The sequence below is a fragment of the Pristiophorus japonicus genome, unplaced genomic scaffold (assembly GCF_044704955.1).
Source record: "Pristiophorus japonicus isolate sPriJap1 unplaced genomic scaffold, sPriJap1.hap1 HAP1_SCAFFOLD_47, whole genome shotgun sequence".
In the NCBI taxonomy this organism is placed as follows: domain Eukaryota; kingdom Metazoa; phylum Chordata; class Chondrichthyes; family Pristiophoridae; genus Pristiophorus; species Pristiophorus japonicus.
Genome location: NW_027254374.1, coordinates 3,008,272 through 3,024,093, shown reverse-complemented (window position 1 = coordinate 3,024,093; position 15,822 = coordinate 3,008,272). Strand labels below are relative to the sequence as shown.

The 15,822-nt window shown below is 44.8% G+C and overlaps 13 non-coding genes across 13 annotated transcripts; all 13 read right to left on the bottom strand.

The window, feature by feature from the left end:
- Window positions 1–1,550: 1,550 nt before the first annotated feature.
- trnas-gcu (transfer RNA serine (anticodon GCU)) lies at window positions 1,551–1,635 on the bottom strand. The gene has a single exon. It is a non-coding gene; the product is annotated as a tRNA-Ser (tRNA).
- A 245-nt stretch (window positions 1,636–1,880) lies between these two features.
- On the bottom strand, window positions 1,881–1,969 carry trnar-ucg (transfer RNA arginine (anticodon UCG)). The gene is given in 2 exon segments: window positions 1,881–1,916; window positions 1,933–1,969. It is a non-coding gene; the product is annotated as a tRNA-Arg (tRNA).
- A 1,929-nt stretch (window positions 1,970–3,898) lies between these two features.
- Window positions 3,899–3,980, bottom strand: trnas-gcu (transfer RNA serine (anticodon GCU)). Its single transcript has one exon. It is a non-coding gene; the product is annotated as a tRNA-Ser (tRNA).
- Window positions 3,981–4,225: 245 nt separating this feature from the next.
- On the bottom strand, window positions 4,226–4,314 carry trnar-ucg (transfer RNA arginine (anticodon UCG)). Its single transcript is given in 2 exon segments — window positions 4,226–4,261; window positions 4,278–4,314. It is a non-coding gene; the product is annotated as a tRNA-Arg (tRNA).
- Window positions 4,315–6,241: 1,927 nt separating this feature from the next.
- On the bottom strand, window positions 6,242–6,323 carry trnas-gcu (transfer RNA serine (anticodon GCU)). The gene has a single exon. It is a non-coding gene; the product is annotated as a tRNA-Ser (tRNA).
- A 245-nt stretch (window positions 6,324–6,568) lies between these two features.
- trnar-ucg (transfer RNA arginine (anticodon UCG)) lies at window positions 6,569–6,657 on the bottom strand. Its single transcript is given in 2 exon segments — window positions 6,569–6,604; window positions 6,621–6,657. It is a non-coding gene; the product is annotated as a tRNA-Arg (tRNA).
- Window positions 6,658–8,581: 1,924 nt separating this feature from the next.
- On the bottom strand, window positions 8,582–8,666 carry trnas-gcu (transfer RNA serine (anticodon GCU)). Its single transcript has one exon. It is a non-coding gene; the product is annotated as a tRNA-Ser (tRNA).
- Window positions 8,667–8,956: 290 nt separating this feature from the next.
- trnar-ucg (transfer RNA arginine (anticodon UCG)) lies at window positions 8,957–9,045 on the bottom strand. The gene is given in 2 exon segments: window positions 8,957–8,992; window positions 9,009–9,045. It is a non-coding gene; the product is annotated as a tRNA-Arg (tRNA).
- A 1,924-nt stretch (window positions 9,046–10,969) lies between these two features.
- Window positions 10,970–11,051, bottom strand: trnas-gcu (transfer RNA serine (anticodon GCU)). Its single transcript has one exon. It is a non-coding gene; the product is annotated as a tRNA-Ser (tRNA).
- A 245-nt stretch (window positions 11,052–11,296) lies between these two features.
- trnar-ucg (transfer RNA arginine (anticodon UCG)) lies at window positions 11,297–11,385 on the bottom strand. Its single transcript is given in 2 exon segments — window positions 11,297–11,332; window positions 11,349–11,385. It is a non-coding gene; the product is annotated as a tRNA-Arg (tRNA).
- A 1,927-nt stretch (window positions 11,386–13,312) lies between these two features.
- trnas-gcu (transfer RNA serine (anticodon GCU)) lies at window positions 13,313–13,394 on the bottom strand. The gene has a single exon. It is a non-coding gene; the product is annotated as a tRNA-Ser (tRNA).
- A 245-nt stretch (window positions 13,395–13,639) lies between these two features.
- trnar-ucg (transfer RNA arginine (anticodon UCG)) lies at window positions 13,640–13,728 on the bottom strand. The gene is given in 2 exon segments: window positions 13,640–13,675; window positions 13,692–13,728. It is a non-coding gene; the product is annotated as a tRNA-Arg (tRNA).
- A 1,928-nt stretch (window positions 13,729–15,656) lies between these two features.
- Window positions 15,657–15,738, bottom strand: trnas-gcu (transfer RNA serine (anticodon GCU)). The gene has a single exon. It is a non-coding gene; the product is annotated as a tRNA-Ser (tRNA).
- Window positions 15,739–15,822: the final 84 nt, after the last annotated feature.

The following is a 15,822-nucleotide window of genomic DNA, read 5'->3' as shown; positions in this document are numbered from 1 at the left end:
GCAGTTCCCTTTTAAAAGAATAAAGTGAGATTTCGATCATCCCTGAAGGCAATTGTGCAGTGGGGCTCAGGACCACGCGGCGCAGAGACTGTTATTGAAGCCACAGGTGATAGACAAGGAGGGAGGGAAGGACGTAAAACCAGCCCAGTCTGAAACACACAAACAAACTAATATTCCTTAACCTCCAAAGGCAGGTTTTGAAATTTCAAATTGGAAATCCGGGACAGACAGCACATCCCTTTGAAACAGACACAGAATGATGAGGATCTGATAGCACACCATTTTACAGAGACAGAGAATGATCTTGGACAGACAGCAAATCCCCTTAAAAGGGACACGGAAATAGAATGAATAAAAACAGATAAATATGTAAAACTCGGCAGGTCGTGCAGATTTTGTGGAGGAAGAATCCGGTTTCACGTTCTGTCGGATAATCATTCCGATATTTCAGGAAAAAGTTAAAGATTACAGATGTTTTCAACAAAAATAGCGCCTGGAAAAAATACGCAGCGAGAAATGTCAAATGGGAACGTTTGTGATGCAGCGGAACGAAGGAGTGATTAAATAATACATGGCACAATGGAGAAAGGCAAATTGGGTGTTAATCGGGCAATAACGTAACAAAGGATGGTCCAGAGGAAGTGTTAGTGGGAATAGCAGAACCATTACCAGACAATGGGAGCGGTGCTTATCATCCGATACGTTGAACCTAATGTTGAGGCCAGAAGACGAGAACATGCTTACAATATCGGCTGTCACCGCCTTTTAATCAGACCAGGCAGCTTTGCCAGCCCGGATTGATTTCCTGTATGCTTTGAATTCGGCAGCCAAGGGACGAATTCAAAAAGCAGCTTCTCTCATCTTTTCAGCTCTAGAGAACCAGGACGCACTCATATTCAGGGCAGAGGTGGAGATTGACGCTGAATGTATGCTTATCCCAATTGAGGTGAACTTATGCGTCCAGACACGAAGATATACTGATCAAGTATCGGCCGGAACCAAACAAGGCTTTCGGTTATCCAACGAGTCACAGAGCCGAGTACCTCTGAGATATTTTAACTTTACTCAGTTTGGCGGGTTTCACTTTGCTCTGGGATTTGGATGCTAAGGGAACATCGGCGTAAAATCACACGTTTTAACGTGAAATACGTCTGTTTTCTCACATGTCGAGCGGCTGTTAGAAGCGGAAATTGAGTAAAACATGGCGGGGCTCGTCCGGGATTTGGTCCGTGACTCTCGCATTTCAAATGTGATCATTCCGAAGGGAGAATCATAACCGTGGACCAACGAGCCGCCGACAGTGAAAAGCGCAGCTCTCAGATTCTGACGGTGGTGAGAAATGATATTATGGCCCATCGTGCATGTGCTGTCTCTCAGATACCGATCTAATTAGTGCCCCTCGCCATTGTACTGCAACTGTTCTCCTTTTGACGAATATATTATTAATTTGAGACATGACATGAGGAAAGTACAGCATCCCTGTAAGTAAAAGGGGAATTTGGCGATTAGGTTAAATGTGAATGTCAAAAAGTGGTTAAGCTGCAAGCCAACGACATCGAGAATGGGATTCGAACCCATGCGTGTAGAGCACAATGGATTAGCAGTCCATCGCCTTAACCTCTCGGCCACCTCGTCTCTGCTATAAGATATCGTCAGCCATTCAATCTCCTGCTTTTTGTATCCAAACAGAAATAATGTGCAAGAAAGTCCACTTCACAGCTTGCTCTGCCCGTGCATGCAGATCGACAATGATGAAAACTTGCCATGAGATTCTTTGAGCAAACAGCCTTCCTTCACTTCAGGTGAGTGACTGGAAGAGATGGTTGGTTTCTCGGCAGAATCACAACAAAGAATATAAAATGTCTCGTAGCGAGCTAAGTTGACCGCGGCAGGACTCGAACCTGCAATCTTCTGATAACTTTGCGGTTGTCATCGAAGTCAGACGCCTTATCCATTAGGCCACGCGGCCGCTGCCATCAGCATTCATTGTGTTGTTGTATATATTGCGAGCAAATTCGGGGCAACTGCAATATCAAGGAGTGGATTTAGGAAAAGATGAGCATATTTCGAGTGAATGAACAGATGCACTGCGATCTGGGTGCGCACCGGCGCAGGCAACCCCAATGTAAATTGGAACACTATAGTTTAACAATTCGGTCATTGCAGCTGAAATCATACTCCTTCTCAAACAATACAGGATGACCCGGGTTTATGAGAAAATCCGTTTTAAAGGGAAAGATTATGAACCGGAACTGACAACCAGCCCATTTAAACAGACACAGAATGATCCGGGATTGCAAGGACATCCCTTTTACCCAGATGCAGAATGACCCTTGACTGACAGCAGTCCCCTTTTAAAAGAATAAAGTGAGATTTCGATCATCCCTGAAGGCAATTGTGCAGTGGGGCTCAGGACCACGCGGCGCAGAGACTGTTATTGAAGCCACAGGTTATAGACAAGGAGGGAGGGAGGGACGTAAAACCAGTCCAGTCTGAAACACACAAACAAACTAATATTCCTTAACCTCCAAAGGCAGGTTTTGAAATTTCAAATTGGAAATCCGGGACAGACAGCACATCCCTTTGAAACAGACACAGAATGATGAGGGTCTGATAGCACACCATTTTACAGAGACAGAGAATGATCTTGGACAGACAGCAAATCCACTTAAAAGGGACACGGAAATAGAATGAATAAAGACAGATAAATATGTAAAACTCGGCAGGTCGTGCAGATTTTGTGGAGGAAGAATCCGGTTTCACGTTCTGTCGGATAATCATTCCGATATTTCAGGAAAAGGATAAAGATTACAGATGTTTTCAACAAAAATAGCGCCTGGAAACAATACGCAGCGAGAAATGTCAAATGGGAACGTTTGTGATACAGCGGAACGCAGGAGTGATTAAATAATACATGGCACAATGGAGAAAGGCAAAGTGGGTGGTAATCGGGCAATAACGTAACAAAGGATGGTCCAGAGGAAGTGTTAGTGGGAATAGCAGAACCATTACCAGACAATAGGAGCGGTGCTTATCATCCGATACGTTGAACCTAATGTTGAGGCCAGAAGACGAGAACATGCTTACAATATAGGCTGTCACCGCCTTTTAATCAGACCAGGCAGCTTTGCCAGCCCGGATTGATTTCCTGTCCGCTTTGAATTCGGCAGCCAAGGCACGAATTCAAAAGGCAGCTTCTCTCATCTTTTCAGCTCTAGAGAAACAGGACGCACACATATTCAGGGCAGAGGTGGAGATTGACGCTGAATGTATGCTTATCCCAATTGAGGTGAACTTATGCGTACAGACAGGAAGATATACTGATCAAGTATCGGCCGGAACCAAACAAGGCTTTAGGTTATCCAACGAGTCACAGAGCCGAGTAGCTCTGAAATATTTTAACTTTACTCAGTTTGGCGGGTTTCACTTTGCTCTGGGATTTGGATGCTATGGGAACATCGGCGTAAAATCACAAGTTTTAACGTGAAATACGTCTGTTTTCTCACATGTCGAGCGGCTGTTAGCAGCGGAACTTTGAGTAAAACATGGCGGGGCTCGTCCGGGATTTGGCCCGTGACCTCTCGCATTTCAAATGTGATCAATCCGAAGGGAGAATCATAACCGTGGACCAACGAGCCGCCGACAGTGAAAAGCGCAGCTCTCAGATTCTGACGGAGCTGAGAAATGATATTATGGCCCATCGTGCATGTGCTGTCTCTCAGATACCTATCTAATTAGTGCCCCTCGCCATTGTACTGCAACTGTTCTCCTTTTGACGAATATATTATTAATTTGAGACATGACATGAGGAAAGTACAGCATCCCTGTAAGTAAAAGGGGAATTTGGCGATGAGGTTAAATGTGAATGTCAAAATGTGGCTAAGCTGCAAGCCAACGACGACGAGAATGGGATTCGAACCCATGCGTGCAGAGCACAATGGATTAGCAGTCCATCGCCTTAATCTCTCGGCCACCTCGTCTCTGCTATAAGATATCGTCAGCCATTCAATCTCCTGCTTTTTGTATCCAAACAGAAATAATGTGCAAGAAAGTCCACTTCACAGCTTGCTCTGCCCGTGCATGCAGATCGACAATGATGAAAACTTGCCATGAGATTCTTTGAGCAAACAGCCTTCCTTCACTTCAGGTGAGTGACTGGAAGAGATGGTTGGTTTCTCGGCAGAATCACAACAAAGAATATAAAATGTCTCGTAGCGAGCTAAGTTGACCGCGGCAGGACTCGAACCTGCAATCTTCTGATAACTTTGCGGTTGTCATCGAAGTTAAACGCCTTATCCATTAGGCCACGCGGCCGCTGCCAGCAACATTCATTGTGTTGATGTATATATTGCGAGCAAATTCGGGGCAACTGCAATATCAAGGAGTGGATTTAGGAAAAGATGAGCATATTTCGAGTGAATGAACAGATGCACTGCGATCTGGGTGCGCACCGGCGCAGGCAACCCCAATGTAAATTGGAACACTATAGTTTAACAATTCGGTCATTGCAGCTGAAATCATACTCCTTCTCAAACAATACAGGATGACCCGGGGTTATGAGAAAATCCGTTTTAAAGGGAAAGATTATGAACCGGAACTGACAACCAGCCCATTTAAACAGACACAGATGATCCGGGATTGCAAGGACATCCCTTTTACCCAGATGCAGAATGACCCTTGACTGACAGCAGTTCCCTTTTAAAAGAATAAAGTGAGATTTCGATCATCCCTGAAGGCAATTGTGCAGTGGGGCTCAGGACCACGCGGCGCAGAGACTGTTATTGAAGCCACAGGTGATAGACAAGGAGGGAGGGAGGGACGTAAAACCAGCCCGGTCTGAAACACACAAACAAACTAATATTCCTTAACCTCCAAAGGCAGGTTTTGAAATTTCAAATTGGAAATCCGGGACAGACAGCACATCCCTTTGAAACAGACACAGAATGATGAGGGTCTGATAGCACACCATTTTACAGAGACAGAGAATGATCTCGGACAGACAGCAAATCTCCTTAAAAGGGACACGGAAATAGAATGAATAAAAACAGATAAATATGTAAAACTCGGCAGGTCGTGCAGATTTTGTGGAGGAAGAATCCGGTTTCACGTTCTGTCGGATAATCATTCCGATATTTCAGGAAAAAGTTAAAGATTACAGATGGTTTCAACAAAAATAGCTCCTGGAAACAATACGCAGCGAGAAATGTCAAATGGGAACGTTTGTGATACAGCGGAACGCAGGAGTGATTAAATAATACATGGCACAATGGAGAAAGGCAAAGTGGGTGGTAATCGGGCAATAACGTAACAAAGGATGGTCCAGAGGAGGTGTTAGTGGGAATAGCAGAACCATTACCAGACAATAGGAGCGGTGCTTATCATCCGATACGTTGAACCTAATGTTGAGGCCAGAAGATGAGAACATGCTTACAATATAGGGTATCACCGTCTTTTAAACAGACCAGGCAGCTTTGCCAGCCCGGATTGATTTCCTGCATGCTTTGAATTCGGCAGCCAAGGGACGAATTCAAAAAGCAGCTTCTCTCATCTTTTCAGCTCTAGAGAACCAGGACGCACTCATATTCAGGGCAGAGGTGGAGATTGACGCTGAATGTATGCTTATCCCAATTGCGGTGAACTTATGCGTACAGACAGGAAGATATACTGATCAAGTATCGGCCGGAACCAAACAAGGCTTTCGGTTATCCAACGAGTCACAGAGCCGAGTACCTCTGAGATATTTTAACTTTACTCAGTTTGGCGGGTTTCACTTTGCTCTGGGATTTGGATGCTCAGGGAACATCGGCGTAAAATCACACGTTTTAACGTGAAATACGTCTGTTTTCTCACATGTCGAGCGGCTGTTAGAAGCGGAAATTTGAGTAAAACATGGCGGGGCTCGTCCGGGATTTGGTCCGTGACTCTCGCATTTCAAATGTGATCATTCCGAAGGGAGAATCACAACCGTGGACCAACGAGCCGCCGACAGTGAAAAGCGCAGCTCTCAGATTCTGACGGTGGTGAGAAATGATATTATGGCCCATCGTGCATGTGCTGTCTCTCAGATACCTATCTAATTAGTGCCCCTCGCCATTGTACTGCAACTGTTCTCCTTTTGACGAATATATTATTAATTTGAGACATGACATGAGGAAAGTACAGCATCCCTGTAAGTAAAAGGGGAATTTGGCGATAAGGTTAAATGTGAATGTCAAAAAGTGGTTAAGCTGCAAGACAACGACGACGAGAATGGGATTCGAACCCATGCGTGCAGAGCACAATGGATTAGCAGTCCATCGCCTTAACCTCTCGGCCACCTCGTCTCTGCTATAAGATATCGTCAGCCATTCAATCTCCTGCTTTTTGTATCCAAACAGAAATAATGTGCAAGAAAGTCCACTTCACAGCTTGCTCTGCCCGTGCATGCAGATCGACAATGATGAAAACTTGCCATGAGATTCTTTGAGCAAACAGCCTTCCTTCACTTCAGGTGAGTGACTGGAAGAGATGGTTGGTTTCTCGGCAGAATCACAACAAAGAATATAAAATGTCTCGTAGCGAGCTAAGTTGCCCGCGGCAGGACTCGAACCTGCAATCTTCTGATAACTTTGCGGTTGTCATCGAAGTCAGACGCCTTATCCATTAGGCCACGCGGCCGCTGCCAGCAGCATTCATTGTGTTGTTGTATATATTGCGAGCAAATTCGGGGCAACTGCAATATCAAGGAGTGGATTTAGGAAAAGATGAGAATATTTCGAGTGAATGAACAGATGCACTGCGATCTGGGTGCGCACCGGCGCAGGCAACCCCAATGTAAATTGGAACACTATAGTTTAACAATTCGGTCATTGCAGCTGAAATCATACTCCTTCTCAAACAATACAGGATGACCCGGGTTTATGAGAAAATCCGTTTTAAAGGGAAAGATTATGAACCGGAACTGACAACCAGCCCATTTAAACAGACACAGAATGATCCGGGATTGCAAGGACATCCCTTTTACCCAGATGCAGAATGACCCTTGACTGACAGCAGTTCCCTTTTAAAAGAATAAAGTGAGATTTCGATCATCCCTGAAGGCAATTGTGCAGTGGGGCTCAGGACCACGCGGCGCAGAGACTGTTATTGAAGCCACAGGTGATAGACAAGGAGGGAGGGAAGGACGTAAAACCAGCCCAGTCTGAAACACACAAACAAACTAATATTCCTTAACCTCCAAAGGCAGGTTTTGAAATTTCAAATTGGAAATCCGGGACAGACAGCACATCCCTTTGAAACAGACACAGAATGATGAGGGTCTGATAGCACACCATTTTACAGAGACAGAGAATGATCTTGGACAGACAGCAAATCCCCTTAAAAGGGACACGGAAATAGAATGAATAAAAACAGATAAATATGTAAAACTCGGCAGGTCGTGCAGATTTTGTGGAGGAAGAATCCGGTTTCACGTTCTGTCGGATAATCATTCCGATATTTCAGGAAAAAGTTAAAGATTACAGATGTTTTCAACAAAAATAGCGCCTGGAAAAAATACGCAGCGAGAAATGTCAAATGGGAACGTTTGTGATGCAGCGGAACGAAGGAGTGATTAAATAATACATGGCACAATGGAGAAAGGCAAATTGGGTGTTAATCGGGCAATAACGTAACAAAGGATGGTCCAGAGGAAGTGTTAGTGGGAATAGCAGAACCATTACCAGACAATGGGAGCGGTGCTTATCATCCGATACGTTGAACCTAATGTTGAGGCCAGAAGACGAGAACATGCTTACAATATCGGCTGTCACCGCCTTTTAATCAGACCAGGCAGCTTTGCCAGCCCGGATTGATTTCCTGTATGCTTTGAATTCGGCAGCCAAGGGACGAATTCAAAAAGCAGCTTCTCTCATCTTTTCAGCTCTAGAGAACCAGGACGCACTCATATTCAGGGCAGAGGTGGAGATTGACGCTGAATGTATGCTTATCCCAATTGAGGTGAACTTATGCGTCCAGACACGAAGATATACTGATCAAGTATCGGCCGGAACCAAACAAGGCTTTCGGTTATCCAACGAGTCACAGAGCCGAGTACCTCTGAGATATTTTAACTTTACTCAGTTTGGCGGGTTTCACTTTGCTCTGGGATTTGGATGCTAAGGGAACATCGGCGTAAAATCACACGTTTTAACGTGAAATACGTCTGTTTTCTCACATGTCGAGCGGCTGTTAGAAGCGGAAATTGAGTAAAACATGGCGGGGCTCGTCCGGGATTTGGTCCGTGACTCTCGCATTTCAAATGTGATCATTCCGAAGGGAGAATCATAACCGTGGACCAACGAGCCGCCGACAGTGAAAAGCGCAGCTCTCAGATTCTGACGGTGGTGAGAAATGATATTATGGCCCATCGTGCATGTGCTGTCTCTCAGATACCGATCTAATTAGTGCCCCTCGCCATTGTACTGCAACTGTTCTCCTTTTGACGAATATATTATTAATTTGAGACATGACATGAGGAAAGTACAGCATCCCTGTAAGTAAAAGGGGAATTTGGCGATTAGGTTAAATGTGAATGTCAAAAAGTGGTTAAGCTGCAAGCCAACGACATCGAGAATGGGATTCGAACCCATGCGTGTAGAGCACAATGGATTAGCAGTCCATCGCCTTAACCTCTCGGCCACCTCGTCTCTGCTATAAGATATCGTCAGCCATTCAATCTCCTGCTTTTTGTATCCAAACAGAAATAATGTGCAAGAAAGTCCACTTCACAGCTTGCTCTGCCCGTGCATGCAGATCGACAATGATGAAAACTTGCCATGAGATTCTTTGAGCAAACAGCCTTCCTTCACTTCAGGTGAGTGACTGGAAGAGATGGTTGGTTTCTCGGCAGAATCACAACAAAGAATATAAAATGTCTCGTAGCGAGCTAAGTTGACCACGGCAGGACTCGAACCTGCAATCTCGTAGCGAGCTAAGTTGACCACGGCAGGACTCGAACCTGCAATCTTCTGATAACTTTGCGGTTATCATCGAAGTCAGACGCCTTATCCATTAGGCCACACGGCCCCTGCCAGCAACATTCATTGTGTTGTTGTATGTATTGCGAGCAAATTCGGGGCAACTGCAATATCAAGGAGTGGATTTCGGAAAAGATGAGCATATTTCGAGTGAATGAACAGATGCACTGCGATCTGGGTGCGCACCGGCGCAGGCAACCCCAATGTAAATTGGAACACTATAGTTTAACAATTCGGTCATTGCAGCTGAAATCATACTCCTTCTCAAACAATACAGGATGACCCGGGTTTATGAGAAAATCCGTTTTAAAGGGAAAGATTATGAACCGGAACTGACAACCAGCCCATTTAAACAGACACAGAATGATTCGGGATTGCAAGGACATCCCTTTTACCCAGATGCAGAATGACCCTTGACTGACAGCAGTTCCCTTTTAAAAGAATAAAGTGAGATTTCGATCATCCCTGAAGGCAATTGTGCAGTGGGGCTCAGGACCACGCGGCGCAGAGACTGTTATTGAAGCCACAGGTGATAGACAGGGAGGGAGGGACGTAAAACCAGCCCAGTCTGAAACACACAAACAAACTAATATTCCTTAACCTCCAAAGCCAGGTTTTGAAATTTCAAATTGGAAATCCGGGACAGACAGCACATCCCTTTGAAACAGACACAGAATGATGAGGGTCTGATAGCACACAATTTTACAGAGACAGAGAATGATCTTGGACAGACAGCAAATCCCCTTAAAAGGGACACGGAAATAGAATGAATAAAAACAGATAAATATGTAAAACTCGGCAGGTCGTGCAGATTTTGTGGAGGAAGAATCCGGTTTCACGTTCTGTCGGATAATAATTCCGATATTTCAGGAAAAAGTTAAAGATTACAGATGTTTTCAACAAAAATAGCGCCTGGAAAAAATACGCAGCGAGAAATGTCAAATGGGAACGTTTGTGATGCAGCGGAACGAAGGATTAATTAAATAATACATGGCACAATGGAGAAAGGCAAAGTGGGTGGTAATCGGGCAATAACGTAACAAAGGATGGTCCAGAGGAAGTGTTAGTGGGAATAGCAGAACCATTACCAGACAATGGGAGCGATGCTTATCATCCGATACGTTGAACCTAATGTTGAGGCCAGAAGACGAGAACATGCTTACAATATAGGCTGTCACCGCCTTTTAATCAGACCAGGCAGCATTGCCAGCCCGGATTGATTTCCTGTATGCTTTGAATTCGGCAGCCAAGGGACGAATTCAAAAAGCAGCTTCTCTCATCTTTTCAGCTCTAGAGAACCAGGACGCACTCATATTCAGGGCAGAGGTGGAGATTGACGCTGAATGTATGCTTATCCCAATTGAGGTGAACTTATGCGTACAGACAGGAAGATATACTGATCAAGTATCGGCCGGAACCAAACAAGGCTTTCGGTTATCCAACGAGTCACAGAGCCGAGTACCTCTGAGATATTTTAACTTTACTCAGTTTGGCGGGTTTCACATTGCTCTGGGATTTGGATGCTGAGGGAACATCGGCGTAAAATCACACGTTTTAACGTGAAATACGTCTGTTTTCTCACATGTCGAGCGGCTGTTAGAAGCGGAAATTTGAGTAAAACATGGCGGGGCTCGTCCGGGATTTGGCCCGTGACTCTCGCATTTCAAATGTGATCATTCCGAAGGGAGAATCATAACCGTGGACCAACGAGCCTCCGACAGTGAAAAGCGCAGCTCTCAGATTCTGACGGTGGTGAGAAATGATATTATGGCCCATCGTGCATGTGCTGTCTCTCAGATACCTATCGAATTAGTGCCCCTCGCCATTGTACTGCAACTGTTCTCCTTTTGACCAATATATTATTAATTTGAGACATGACATGAGGAAAGTACAGCATCCCTGTCAGTAAAAGGGGAATTTGGAGATGAGATGAAATGTGAATGTCAAAAAGTGTTTAACCTGCAAGCCAACGACGACGAGAATGGGATTCGCACCCAAGCGTGCAGAGCACAATGGATTAGCAGTCCATCGCCTTAACCTCTCGGCCACCTCGTCTCTGCTATAAGATATCGTCAGCCATTCAATCTCCTGCTTTTTGTATCCAAACAGAAATAATGTGCAAGAAAGTCCACTTCACAGCTTGCTCTGCCCGTGCATGCAGATCGACAATGATGAAAACTTGCCATGAGATTCTTTGAGCAAACAGCCTTCCTTCACTTCAGGTGAGTGACTGGAAGAGATGGTTGGTTTCTCGGCAGAATCACAACAAAGAATATAAAATGTCTCGTAGCGAGCTAAGTTGACCACGGCAGGACTCGAACCTGCAATCTTCTGATAACTTTGCGGTTATCATCGAAGTCAGACGCCTTATCCATTAGGCCACGCGGCTGCTGCCAGCAACATTTATTGTGTTGTTGTATATATTGCGAGCAAATTCGGGGCAACTGCAATATCAAGGAGTGGATTTAGGAAAAGATGAGCATATTTCGAGTGAATGAACAGATGCACTGCGATCTGGGTGCGCACCGGCGCAGGCAACCCCAATGTAAATTGGAACACTATAGTTTAACAATTCGGTCATTGCAGCTGAAATCATACTCCTTCTCAAACAATACAGGATGACCCGGGTTTATGAGAAAATCCGTTTTAAAGGGAAAGATTATGAACCGGAACTGACAACCAGCCCATTTAAACAGACACAGATGATCCGGGATTGCAAGGACATCCCTTTTACCCAGATGCAGAATGACCCTTGACTGACAGCAGTTCCCTTTTAAAAGAATAAAGTGAGATTTCGATCATCCCTGAAGGCAATTGTGCAGTGGGGCTCAGGACCACGCGGCGCAGAGACTGTTATTGAAGCCACAGGTGATAGACAAGGAGGGAGGGAAGGACGTAAAACCAGCCCAGTCTGAAAAACACAAACAAACTAATATTCCTTAACCTCCAAAGCCAGGTTTTGAAATTTCAAATTGGAAATCCGGGACAGACAGCACATCCCTTTGAAACAGACACAGAATGATGAGGGTCTGATAGCACACCATTTTACAGAGACAGAGAATGATCTTGGACAGACAGCAAATCCCCTTAACAGGGACACGGAAATAGAATGAATAAAAACAGATAAATATGTAAAACTCGGCAGGTCGTGCAGATTTTGTGGAGGAAGAATCCGGTTTCACGTTCTGTCGGATAATAATTCCGATATTTCAGGAAAAAGTTAAAGATTACAGATGTTTTCAACAAAAATAGCGCCTGGAAAAAATACGCAGCGAGAAATGTCAAATGGGAACGTTTGTGATGCAGCGGAACGATGGAGTAATTAAATAATACATGGCACAATGGAGAAAGGCAAAGTGGGTGGTAATCGGGCAATAACGTAACAAAGGATGGTCCAGAGGAAGTGTTAGTGGGAATAGCAGAACCATTACCAGACAATGGGAGCGATGCTTATCATCCGATACGTTGAACCTAATGTTGAGGCCAGAAGACGAGAACATGCTTACAATATAGGCTGTCTTTCCTTTTAATCAGACCAGGCAGCTTTGCCAGCCCGGATTGATTTCCTGCATGCTTTGAATTCGGCAGCGAAGGGACGAATTCAAAAGGCAGCTTCTCTCATCTTTTCAGCTCTAGAGAAACAGGACGCACACATATTCAGGGCAGTGGTGGAGATTGACGCTGAATGTATGCTTATCCCAATTGAGGTGAACTTATGCGTACAGACAGGAAAGATATACTGATCAAGTATCGGCCGGAACCAAACAAGGCTTTAGGTTATCCAACGAGTCACAGAGCCGAGTACCTCTGAGATATTTTAACTTTACTCAGTTTGGGAGGTTTCACTTTGCTCTGGGATTTGGATGCTAAGGGAACATCGGCGTAAAATCACACGTTTTAACGTGAAATACGTCTGTTTTCTCACATGTCGAGCGGCTGTTAGAAGCGGAACTTTGAGTAAAACATGGCGGGGCTCGTCCGGGATTTGGCCCGTGACTCTCGCATTTCAAATGTGATCATTCCGAAGGGAGAATCATAACCGTGGACCAAGGAGCCGCCGACAGTGAAAAGCGCAGCTCTCAGATTCTGACGGTGGTGAGAAATTATATTATGGCCCATCGTGCATGTGCTGTCTCTCAGATACCTATCGAATTAGTGCCCCTCGCCATTGTACTGCAACTGTTCTCCTTTTGACGAATATATTATTAATTTGAGACATGACATGAGGAAAGTACAGCATCCCTGTCAGTAAAAGGGGAATTTGGAGATGAGATGAAATGTGAATGTGAAAAAGTGTTTAACCTGCAAGCCAACGACGACGAGAATGGGATTCGAACCCATGCGTGCAGAGCACAATGAATTAGCAGTCCATCGCCTTAACCTCTCGGCCACCTCGTCTCTGCTATAAGATATCGTCAGCCATTCAATCTCCTGCTTTTTGTATCCAAACAGAAATAATGTGCAAGAAAGTCCACTTCACAGCTTGCTCTGCCCGTGCATGCAGATCGACAATGATGAAAACTTGCCATGAGATTCTTTGAGCAAACAGCCTTCCTTCACTTCAGGTGAGTGACTGGAAGAGATGGTTGGTTTCTCGGCAGAATCACAACAAAGAATATAAAATGTCTTGCAGCGAGCTAAGTTGACCGCGGCAGGACTCGAACCTGCAATCTTCTGATAACTTTGCGGTTGTCATCGAAGTCAGACGCCTTATCCATTAGGCCACGCGGCCGCTGCCAGCAACATTCATTGTGTTGTTGTATATATTGCGAGCAAATTCGGGGCAACTGCAATATCAAGGAGTGGATTTCGGAAAAGATGAGCATATTTCGAGTGAATGAACAGATGCACTGCGATCTGGGTGCGCACCGGCGCAGGCAACCCCAATGTAAATTGGAACACTATAGTTTAACAATTCGGTCATTGCAGCTGAAATCATACTCCTTCTCAAACAATACAGGATGACCCGGGTTTATGAGAAAATCCGTTTTAAAGGGAAAGATTATGAACCGGAACTGACAACCAGCCCATTTAAACAGACACAGAATGATCCGGGATTGCAAGGACATCCCTTTTACCCAGATGCAGAATGACCCTTGACTGACAGCAGTTCCCTTTTAAAAGAATAAAGTGAGATTTCGATCATCCCTGAAGGCAATTGTGCAGTGGGGCTCAGGACCACGCGGGGCAGAGACTGTTATTGAAGCCACAGGTGATAGACAAGGAGGGAGGGAAGGACGTAAAACCAGCCCGGTCTGAAACACACAAACAAACTAATATTCCTTAACCTCCAAAGGCAGGTTTTGAAATTTCAAATTGGAAATCCAGGACAGAGAGCACATCCCTTTGAAACAGACACAGAATGATGAGGGTCTGATAGCACACCATTTTACAGAGACAGAGAATGATCTTGGACAGACAGCAAATCCCCTTAAAAGGGACACGGAAATAGAATGAATAAAAACAGATAAATATGTAAAACTCGGCAGGTCGTGCAGATTTTGTGGAGGAAGAATCTGGTTTCACGTTCTCTCGGATAATAATTCCGATATTTCAGGAAAAAGTTAAAGATTACAGATGTTTTCAACAAAAATAGCGCCTGGAAAAAATACGCAGCGAGAAATGTCAAATGGGAACGTTTGTGATGCAGCGGAACGAAGGAGTAATTAAATAATACATGGCACAATGGAGAAAGGCAAAGTGGGTGGTAATCGGGCAATAACGTAACAAAGGATGGTCCAGAGGAAGTGTTAGTGGGAATAGCAGAACCATTACCAGACAATGGGAGCGATGCTTATCATCCGATACGTTGAACCTAATGTTGAGGCCAGAAGACGAGAACATGCTTACAATATAGGCTGTCACCGCCTTTTAATCAGACCAGGCAGCTTTGCCAGCCCGGATTGATTTCCTGCATGCTTTGAATTCGGCAGCGAAGGGACGAATTCAAAAGGCAGCTTCTCTCATCTGTTCAGCTCTAGAGAAACAGGACGCACACATATTCAGGGCAGAGGTGGAGATTGACGCTGAATGTATGCTTATCCCAATTGAGGTGAACTTATGCGTACAGACAGGAAAGATATACTGATCAAGTATCGGCCGGAACCAAACAAGGCTTTAGGTTATCCAACGAGTCACAGAGCCGAGTACCTCTGAGATATTTTAACTTTATTCAGTTTGGGAGGTTTCACTTTGCTCTGGGATTTGGATGCTAAGGGAACATCGGCGCAAAATCACACGTTTTAACGTGAAATACGTCTGTTTTCTCACATGTCGAGCGGCTGTTAGAAGCGGAACTTTGAGTAAAACATGGCGGTGCTCGTCCGGGATTTGGCCCGTGACTCTCGCATTTCAAATGTGATCATTTGAAGGGAGAATCATAACCGTGGACCAACGAGCCGCCGACAGTGAAAATCGCAGCTCTCAGATTCTGACGGTGGTGAGAAATGATATTATGGCCCATCGTGCATGTGCTGTCTCTCAGATACCTATCGAATTAGTGCCCCTCGCCATTGTACTGCAACTGTTCTCCTTTTGACGAATATATTATTAATTTGAGACATGACATGAGGAAAGTACAGCATCCCTGTCAGTAAAAGGGGAATTTGGAGATGAGATGAAATGTGAATGTCAAAAAGTGGTTAAGCTGCAAGCCAACGACGACGAGAATGGGATTCGAACCCATGCGTGCAGAGCACAATGGATTAGCAGTCCATCGCCTTAACCTCTCGGCCACCTCGTCTCTGCTGTAAGATATCGTCAGCCATTCAATCTCCTGCTTTTTGTATCCAAACAGAAATAATGTGCAAGAAAGTCCACTTCACAG